General features: G+C 37.2%; 1 long non-coding RNA gene across 1 annotated transcript; it reads left to right on the forward strand.

Annotated features, from left to right (window-relative positions):
- Positions 1-6,865: 6,865 nt before the first annotated feature.
- LOC147283494 (uncharacterized) lies at positions 6,866-7,463 on the forward strand. Its single transcript, XR_015122501.1, has 3 exons — positions 6,866-7,013; positions 7,227-7,324; positions 7,427-7,463. It is a non-coding gene; the product is annotated as an uncharacterized LOC147283494 (long non-coding RNA).
- Positions 7,464-9,421: the final 1,958 nt, after the last annotated feature.

The following is a 9,421-nucleotide window of genomic DNA, read 5'->3' on the forward strand; positions in this document are numbered from 1 at the left end:
TACACAACGGTTATAGATGTACCACCGTTGTATATACAACATTTAAAATCAATGATTTGGAGGATACCGTTGTTGAGTACCAATTTAAACATCGGTTTATAGTTAAGAACCGATGTGTAGAGATATGTTAAACAACGGTTACGTTAAGTAAAGAATTGGTTTTACAACTATTTTAGGTAGAAACACGAGGTGAAATAGTCATTAAAACAACAGTGTATTGTTAAAAACCGTTGTGTAAGCTATTGGAAAATAGGTGTATTGCCATGTCTATAGGTTTTTCAAACTACAGTGTTTATATGAAACCGTTGTATTAATGCATTAAGAAAATTGAATATTAACCATATAACCGTTGTATATACTTATTTGGTACATTGATTTTGGGTTAGAAACTATTGTATGAAGGCACTTAGCACAATGGCTTTTTGAGATTTGTGTGGTATGCTTAAGAATTAGACAATGGTTTATGATATTGAAGCATTTTAAGTCAAGGGCACAAACCATGCTTTTGATCGAAAAACTGTTGTATAATGTGCCTGTTTACATCTGTTTTTAGAAACTCCTAATTGTCTTTGACCACAATGCAATTATGAACAAACAATGCACAATCTGATTGATGAGATAGGTTGTTTTGATACAACCATTAATTGTTCCAAATTGATTCCCTTCATAATTAACATTCCTAATAAATTATACATTTACAAAATACCAATTCACAATAATAAAGGATTTGAATTTCTAAAGTACCAAATAATATAAGATATTTGAAAGTAGTAATTGTATATATGTACCTTGCTCCCTTAACCCAATTTCATTCACAAAACTAGCCATATATGCCATAAACAAAAACCCTCCATATATACATTTCCAAAAAACTAGGCATCAATCTAATTAATCAACCTAATTGCTGCCATATATATATCAAAATATTATCCAGCAGCTAGCCTATCAATCATCCCAAGCTAATCTAGCAAAGTAATCAATATATCATATATACCCCAAGCTAGTTTAGCTAAACATATGGCCTATGTCAAAAAGGTGTCATGCAAAAATCCAACCAGAAATGTCTACATAAACTGGCCCACGAAGTTTGCCCATTCAGCCCGGACTTCATCGATATCTTCTTGGGTATAAGTGTTGTCTTGCCTTCGTTCCCACTGAAACAAGGCAAAGATGAAGTACTAATTAAAAATAAAATTCAACCAAAAATGCAAACAGTCCAGCAGAAAGAAAAAAATAAAGAACATGCGCGCCCCTAAGTAGGTGTATTGAAAAACATAGGCATGCAAGAGAAGAATATGCCCCTGTCAGGTTTCACATCCAGTAGCAAGCATATATACATATATATATAGTTAGCATCCACAAGATAAAATGTAAGACCCCGTATTTTTCAAGGAGTTATTTTAAATATTTTGCGAATTTATTTTAAGGATTTTGGGAATTTATTTGGAAATTTAAAAGGTTTTGGTTTAATTTTTAATTTTTGTTTTAAATTGGGCTTGACCCAAAAGTTGACTTTTAAAACTAATGGACTTTCATCTTTGACTTTGGGCACGTTGGAAAGGTCTCGAGTTCACGAGTTCGTAGACACGCGCGGCACGCGTCAATCAGAGTTAGGGTTTGAAAGTTACGGGCATTTGAAGTAAAGGGCAAACTTGTAAATTTTACAAAAGTGGGTTTTAAAAACCCAAAAACCAGATTTTTATCTGATTCTCTCTCCTCTCTCCCCGATCCTCTCTCTCTCTCGCGTGTCTCTCTCTCTCACTCTCGCCGCCACTGCCACCGGCGCGTGTGGGCCCGTTCGGCGGCGACTGGGGTCGGGCTTTGGCTCCCCGCCATCGCCGTCCCTCCCTCCTCCTTCCCCTAGCCTCCCCTTGCTTCGGCGACCACCCTCGACAGAGAAATGACTCGAGACAAAGAAGATGTCCTCGCCGGTGATCTCTAGTTTTCCGGCCAAATCACTGCGCCGGACCACCTGGGTTCTCTTCCTCAGGCCCCGGCGAGTCCAACCATGTCCTCCCCTAGCTCCGACGACCCCTCACGGCGGCAAATCGAGAAATTTCAGGACGGCGGCTTCTCCGGCCAGTTCGAGCTTTTCCGGCGATATTTGGCTCTCGATCCAATTACGAGAAATGATCCTCTAGGTATGGGCTTTATTTCCCCCTTGTTCTTGCGTGTCAATTTTGAGAATTTGGAGATTGAAATTTTAGGGCTTGTACTCATTTCGGGTTTACCTTGAATTGAGCATATTTGAATGATTTCTGAGTTGTTTTTCGTCCAATTGAAGTGCCTAGGTTGATTGGGGTTGATTTTTAGTTTAAAAATTAATTTTTTTAGGATCTGTCGCCGCTGCCACCACTGCCTCCGCCACTTGTGGCGGCGGGTCAGCGGTCATTTGTCTCATTTTTGCCCAAATTGGACTTCTAGGAGACTCTCGGAGGTTGTTTGGTGAGTTTTGTGAAATTTTCGTGTTGTTTAAGGCCGGGCAGCCATTGTGTGTGGTGGCGACTGCCCGTTTTGGACGTTAAATAACCAGTTGTGAATTCTGTTTATATTAAGTTGGTTGTCTGGTCTTAACAGGTACACGGGCTCGGGAAATCTCATTCCCGATGCCGTTATGCTGCCGGATTTGGTATCCGAGCAATGACACCATGAAGGGTATTTCGGTCTTTTACGTAGTTGAACTGTGAGTGATACTTATCGGATTTTAATGTAGAGTACTGTTATTGAATGATCTGTTTTGTGTGTTTGTTGCTTTATGTTAGGAAGGCTAAGAGTTGGATTTGGATCATAAGAATGAATTGGTGAGGATCTGAGGCTAAGGAATTAATTTGGAATTTTAGAGTTTGTCCCGATGATAATTGCTGAATTAGGGAAGAAATGTTTATTGTCAAGGTAAATAAATGATGGTTAGGCCATTATTATACTGATTTGATCGAATTAAGTATTGAGGAAGTATTGGTATGATTTCAGTGACAAACAAATGAAGGGTCATGAGCGGGAATCAATTTCGGAAGGGATTACTTGATTCGACATAGCTCGGAGTAAACTGAGAGTAAACTTTGAGTGATAATTAAGTAGCTGACTTCTCATGTCGAATAGTTTTGTGGGTGGAGAGTAAATGTTTAAAGAATAAATTGTCTGACAACAAGTGTTGATGATGATGCATATGTAGAGATGAGTCTGAGGAGAAATACAAGAGGCATTTATACATTGTGAAACAAGGATAGTTATGAGGTGGTTTTGAGAATGTTGTGATTGAGGTTGTGTGAGAAATCCTGCCTGCTCGTGCATTGATTCGCTCTGCACGAGAAGTGACGAGCATTCATGCCTGCTCGTGTATAGATTCGCTCTGCACGAGAAGTGGCGAGCATCCTGCCTGCTCGTGCATTGATTCGCTCTGCACGAGAACGAGCATCCTGCCTGCTCGTGTATAGATCCGCTCTGCACGGGAAGTGGCGAGCATACCTGCCTGCCCGTGCATCGATTCGCTCTGCACGGTAAGTGGCGAGAGATTTACAGTTTGTGGAGTGAGGTTTCGGTTGTGGAGTATAAATTGTTCTTCAAAGGTCGATTTACAGTTTTGAGGGGATTTAAAAAATGGATTTGAAGGAAGAGATTTTGAAAGTAGTTTTAAAGCTGGAGGTTTTCAAAGAGCGTCGTGAGTGAAATTGGATAGATGTTTGTTTGTACCGTGTGTTGTATTGCTTTTGTTCGTTAGGACTTGGGCTGGTTAGAACTTGGTAAGGTTTAGGCTTGAAGCTTGAGAAGGGAAGCGAGGGTGATTATGACGTGAGGTTATTAATTAGGATGTGAATGATTGAGGTTGAGGTTAATAGTTAATGACTAGACAATTGATTTGTCAGAGTATAATTATTATTATTGAATGGAATATTTGGTGAGTGAAGAATTTCGAACTTATGAGGACTAATTAGTTATGCCTTGGATTTATTGCGAGTATTTTGTGGATTGTAAATTGTGATAATTGACAAAAAGTATTTTGAGGCTGTGTGATTTCTTATCAAGGATAAATATTTACGTCATTTCACTCATACGAGCTCTAGTGAGCTTATCGGGTTGTTTGTTTGAATAACCCGGTACACCATGGATATGGTGTAGGGTTTATGTTTTGCAGGTTAAGCAGACAGAGAAAGCAATGTGGAGAAGATGAGGCAATGGGACTCATGAGTTTTATTTAATTGTTTTTACACAATGTTTTCGTTTAAATGTTTTTGGAAAAGCTGTATTTACTTATGTTGTTGTGCATGGCTCAAAAGAAAGAGGAAATAGATTTAAAAATTTGATGTTCAATATTTTTATGGGCCCGAGGTTCGGAGCGTTACATAAAATAGGGGCCTATATCTAGAATTAAGCTCCAATATATTAACACAAGTGATCATCAAACAGGGGCCAATATAACCTATCCACTTCCACAATTTTGAAAGAATCCACTAAGTATTCCCAATCTGCACCCAAAACAGACTCCCCCAACTAATTTGTTTCATTTTATTCCTTTACTACATTTCCAAGCTTTCAGCCACAAAACAAATTAAAGCATTATAAATTGCAACAATACATTAACTTCTTTCTCGAGATTCAAATACCCATTTATAAATGCCCAGCAAGGTCTAAACAATTTATAAGTCATTTTGACATGATATTATATAGCTCCTAAGAGTACCAAGGGTTCAAAATGTCCAAGTAAAAGACAATTATCATATCACTGCTCATACCAAAAACATGACCAACATAAGGTCAGGTTGGCTGACTAATTCATACTTTATTCACAAAAGCTAAGCCCTCATCTTCAATTATTTCCTTCATAAAGCGCATAACAAAATAACCACACTCCTTGTCACTTGGTTGTTGAGGAATGCCCTCAATACAAATAAATATTAATTAGAATGAACACATATACAGTTCATTTAGCAATCTGTTATTGATGTTTAAGGGCAAATTCACAGGGAATATATATAAGGGCAAGTGAAAAACATAGGCAAGCAAGAGAGGAATATTGTTGTCAGGGCAAACTTAGAAATTACACCAAAAATGCATCCGATGTCAGATTAAGATGATTTCGGTCTTGAAATAACCATTAGGGTGTCTAGTTTCTGTTCACCAAAATTCAGATCAAAATACATCACCAAACAGTACAGTTTTCAAAACTAGTGGAACGGGGTCAGAGACCAGCAAAACCAAGTGAAATGAGATTTTTGTATGAAAACTCAGAACCTTAGACTCTCTTGCCAATACCAAACATGCAAACATACTCAAATGCATCATCAAAGGGGTTTTACAGGTTTCACAACTCAACTTAGGTTCCCTTACCACAGGGTGTAGCTCGATTTTCACAACTCAAATCTAGGGGTAGATAATTATTAAAAACCATTAGGCAATCTGTTATTTGTGTTTTAGAGCAAGGTTATCTACGTTGAATAGAGTGAAAAGCCAAAGAAATAGGGTCTTGGTTTCTATATATAAACTTAAATCACAGAGCAAACACCTTGAAATTTCTAAATTTATTAATGCAATACATCATATTGTAAAGGGACTGTGTTCCTAATTATTTCTGTGAGGTTTTGAAAACATGGTTTCCATACCATTTGATTTATTCATGCATTTGAGTGTATTATGAATGTTTGATCGATCTATTTGATGACTTAATGGAGATCTATTTGATCACTTAATGAAAGAAATTGGTATAAGTGAAGGGTAGTGCATGCATATACTGTTACTAACAGAAGACATACTTCTATTTGTTACTGTACAATGTACAAAGTATGAATAAGAGATTCTTAATACCATCACAAATTACAAATTTACAAACATGAAGAGCATGCACAGTCACGTAGACTTTAAGAATGCAAATTGCAAAAAGGAATTCAAGGAATAAAAAATCAATATATAAATTCATTTCAAATAATTCAGATTGTAGCTCATATAACACTATATAATAAAGTCAAAATTACTAAAAGTGTAACAACCCGACCCAAATTTCATTATAAATTTAAAATTTTATTGGTTGTGGACCTAAGAAGCAAGAAGAAAAGTTAAGTTGTGGGACCCAAGAAATTTTTTTTTTTAGTAAATTAATTGGGAGACAATAATAAGTTTTGGAGTTATAGAGACCTAATTGTAATTAAAATGATTTTTGGTGATTAAATTTAAGTCATGAAAGATTTATTGGGAAATATTTGGAAGCATTTAAATTAAGTTGAATAATTTTCGTGGACTCAAAGTTTGAAGCTGATGGGTAGGAAAATAGTACAAGGCAAGAGGAAGCCATAGGAATTTACGGAACATTTTTCAGACCTCAGATCCATTATTGGTGAATTAATTAAAGTGTGGACGGTTATGCCCTTAACAAAAAAAAAGGTTTGGGTTTCTAAAGGGGTTTAATTGAAAAGTAATTTAAAAAATTTCAATCTTGGTATGGTTGGAAAGTGCTCGTACTCACGAACGTGTAGGCGAAAACGGATCGCGATTCGAGGTTACGTAGACAAAATTATGGACATTTGAAGTTGGAGGGCATTATGGTAATTTCGTCAATCAGCCATTTTAAAAACCAGCTGCCCCTTTCTTCTCTCCCGCATAGCAGCAGCCCCTCCCCATTTTCCAGAAATTTCTTCCCGTTTTGACCACCACCCTCTCAACTTTGACCGGCCATAACTTCTTCGTCCGATGTCCGATTGATGCAATCTTGGTGGCTATGGCTTTGTATCAACTTCCGCTTTCTTTTGGTATATCACACGCACCCTATCTCACATAGTACTGAGCGAATCGAAGCTCGAAAGGTGATGCCCCTAATGATGGTTTTTCGCCGATTTCTGATGACTTCGGCCACCATTCATGGAGTTCTTGGCATGGATCTTCTTCTCTCTTCATGGGCTTCCAGTTCCAGGTCACCATTCATGTTTTAATTCAGTATTTTGATAGTTGCCATTAAAGCCACCATAGGTGCCGCAAATCCCAGGTGTGTTCAGGCCATTTTCAGCCTCCTTTTGAGGTCAACCCAGGTATAAAAGTTGTTCCTCTCGTCGTTATCTACATGTTTGTATATTTGTTTCACTCATATGAGAAGTTTGGGAAACGACCACTATTCACCGCCGTCAGCCACTGCGGGACCACCGCTCGTGGCGGCCACTGGAGTGGTTTTCGAGCAGGATTCGACCCTCTCCCACCTCCTAGGACTATTTTTAGATTCCTAATGACCTATTGGTTGATTTTAGGGTGGATTGAAAGCTGATGGAGAACTCGAATTGGAAATCGAACCTCGAACGGACGTCTTAGTGATATGAAACTGACTCCAGAATAAGCACCGACTAAGGTATAAACTGTAACTCTCTTTTACGTAATTGATTTGGAAATTTGGATTAAGAGTGAGAAGTGAGTTGGATAATTAAGGTTAATTGGAGTTTGAATTATTTAGGTGACCGAGTCGCGAAGGTTATGGAACGTGAGAAAGGTATAATTCGTATCCGTCTAATTAGGGATATTTCTATTTTGTGAGTGGATCGACTGTAATTGAGTTAGACTAATGGTTGGTTGTTACTTGTGAATTAAGGAGGTTTGAAAAGCTCGACTATATGATCGGTTGGTTACCAAACGTGGAATCAAATTGAAAGAGAGATTTAGGTAAGTTCTCGATAAGGGTTTGACTCCTTGGTTTAATTTATACCAGTAGCGTTAATTCTAAAGTGGGATTAATGTTCGGCATATTAAAGTAAGCGTATTTTTGTATTAGGTCGATGGAGCTTCGTCTCTTGATTACCGTTAGTGGCGAACAAGTGTTGAATTGTGAGATGGAAACAATCTCGGAAAGGATTGTGCATAGCTTGGTTAATCTGTGAGTGGACTCTTATTTCTTTAAACGATTTATGAAATTCGTTATCTATTTTAGATATGTGAATTTTTATTGAGAATTTGAAGTTGAATAGATTTTTGGTTTTCTATAGAGTTTATGAAATTTCATCCATCATTTCGTACTTAACGTTTTGAAATAAATTTGGGATTTATCAAAGGTGTTAGATTATGGATTTCAAATGTCATCATAAATAAGTTTTAAAACATAGTTTTACACATTTGTCTTTATGAGTTGTTGGATGTTAGAAAGGACACTAGTTTCTTGTTTTTATATATACGCACGGATTATTGCATATTTTTATTTATGGTCAAACGTTTTGATTTGGTTTTATGTATTTGAATGTAATTTATTGAGTACTATTTTACTAGTTGTGTTTATATATTTTGGTTTGAGGATTAAAGTTCTGAGAATGCTATAAAGATATTTTCTATTGGTGGAAAAAGAGATTTTGTTTGGTTATGAGAAATAGTTTCAAACCACCTTTTCAGTACTCTCCAGGTTATCAGATTAAATAGGTCTTTGGGACCCATTGCGGCACACACATAGGCTTTGGGCCATGTGTCGTGATGCTTGACCCTTTGGGGGTGGCTCTGCGTGCACGTAAGACAGAATTTGTGGCTCTGCATGCGTACGACAGATTCTTGGCTCTGCGCGTGTATGACAGATTTTATGGGTAACTGACTGGTGTGTGTTTTCAGTTTGTAAGTATTTTAAGTGATGAGTTTTATGACAGCAGAGGTTTTAAGTGTGACGGTTTCAATTGAGCAGATTTATTGATTTTCAGCATATTGAGAGTGTTTGAGATGAATGTTTTTAGCTTAAACTATTTATTTATAAATTGACAGTACCGATTTTAGTTTGAGAACTTGTTATTTTCAAATATTGATTTTCAACTTCAGATTTTATTATTTTACGAGTTTTCTTATGCATTGGGCATTTATGAGGATTCGAAATAGTTTTATGTTCATATGTTTTTCTCATACTCTAAGCATGATTCGTAGTTTACAAGGAGATTTTGAAATAGACTTGTGAAATGGTTTTAAAACTGGGGGATTTCAAAGAGTGATGTGAGGTCTTAGAGGAGATTTGATTTTAAAGGAATTTGAACGGATGAATAACTTAATGTCTTGTTTTTATATCTCGTCCACTCACTGAGAGTTATCTCACATTTCCTTTATTTTGTTTATAACATTTTCCTCCAGGTGTTATAGATCGCTGAGGTTGGGCCGTACCACGTCGAGGCAGGACTTTCAGTTCTTCGGCGTCATTTCCCTTAAGTTGTGGAGATAACTTTTATTTTGTAATGAAAGTTTATTTTTACTCTGATTATCATGTGCCTTGGTGAATAAGAACTTTTTGGTTGTGGTAGAGGTGGTTGCTGATTTATAAGTGTTTTTAACAGGTTTTGAAATTTCTGGGTTAGTCCATTTTCAGGGGAGGTTTTGCCGAATTTTCGGTAGGATTTTCCTTGATTTTGGACTCCCGCAGGACCTCTCTGGGTTTTAGGGTGGAATTCGGGGGCGGTCCTGTCAACTTGGTATCAGAGCATTAGGTTTTAAA

This window comes from Dryas octopetala, chromosome 5 (genome assembly GCF_963921425.1).
Source record: "Dryas octopetala chromosome 5, drDryOcto1.1, whole genome shotgun sequence".
NCBI lineage: Eukaryota > Viridiplantae > Streptophyta > Magnoliopsida > Rosales > Rosaceae > Dryas > Dryas octopetala.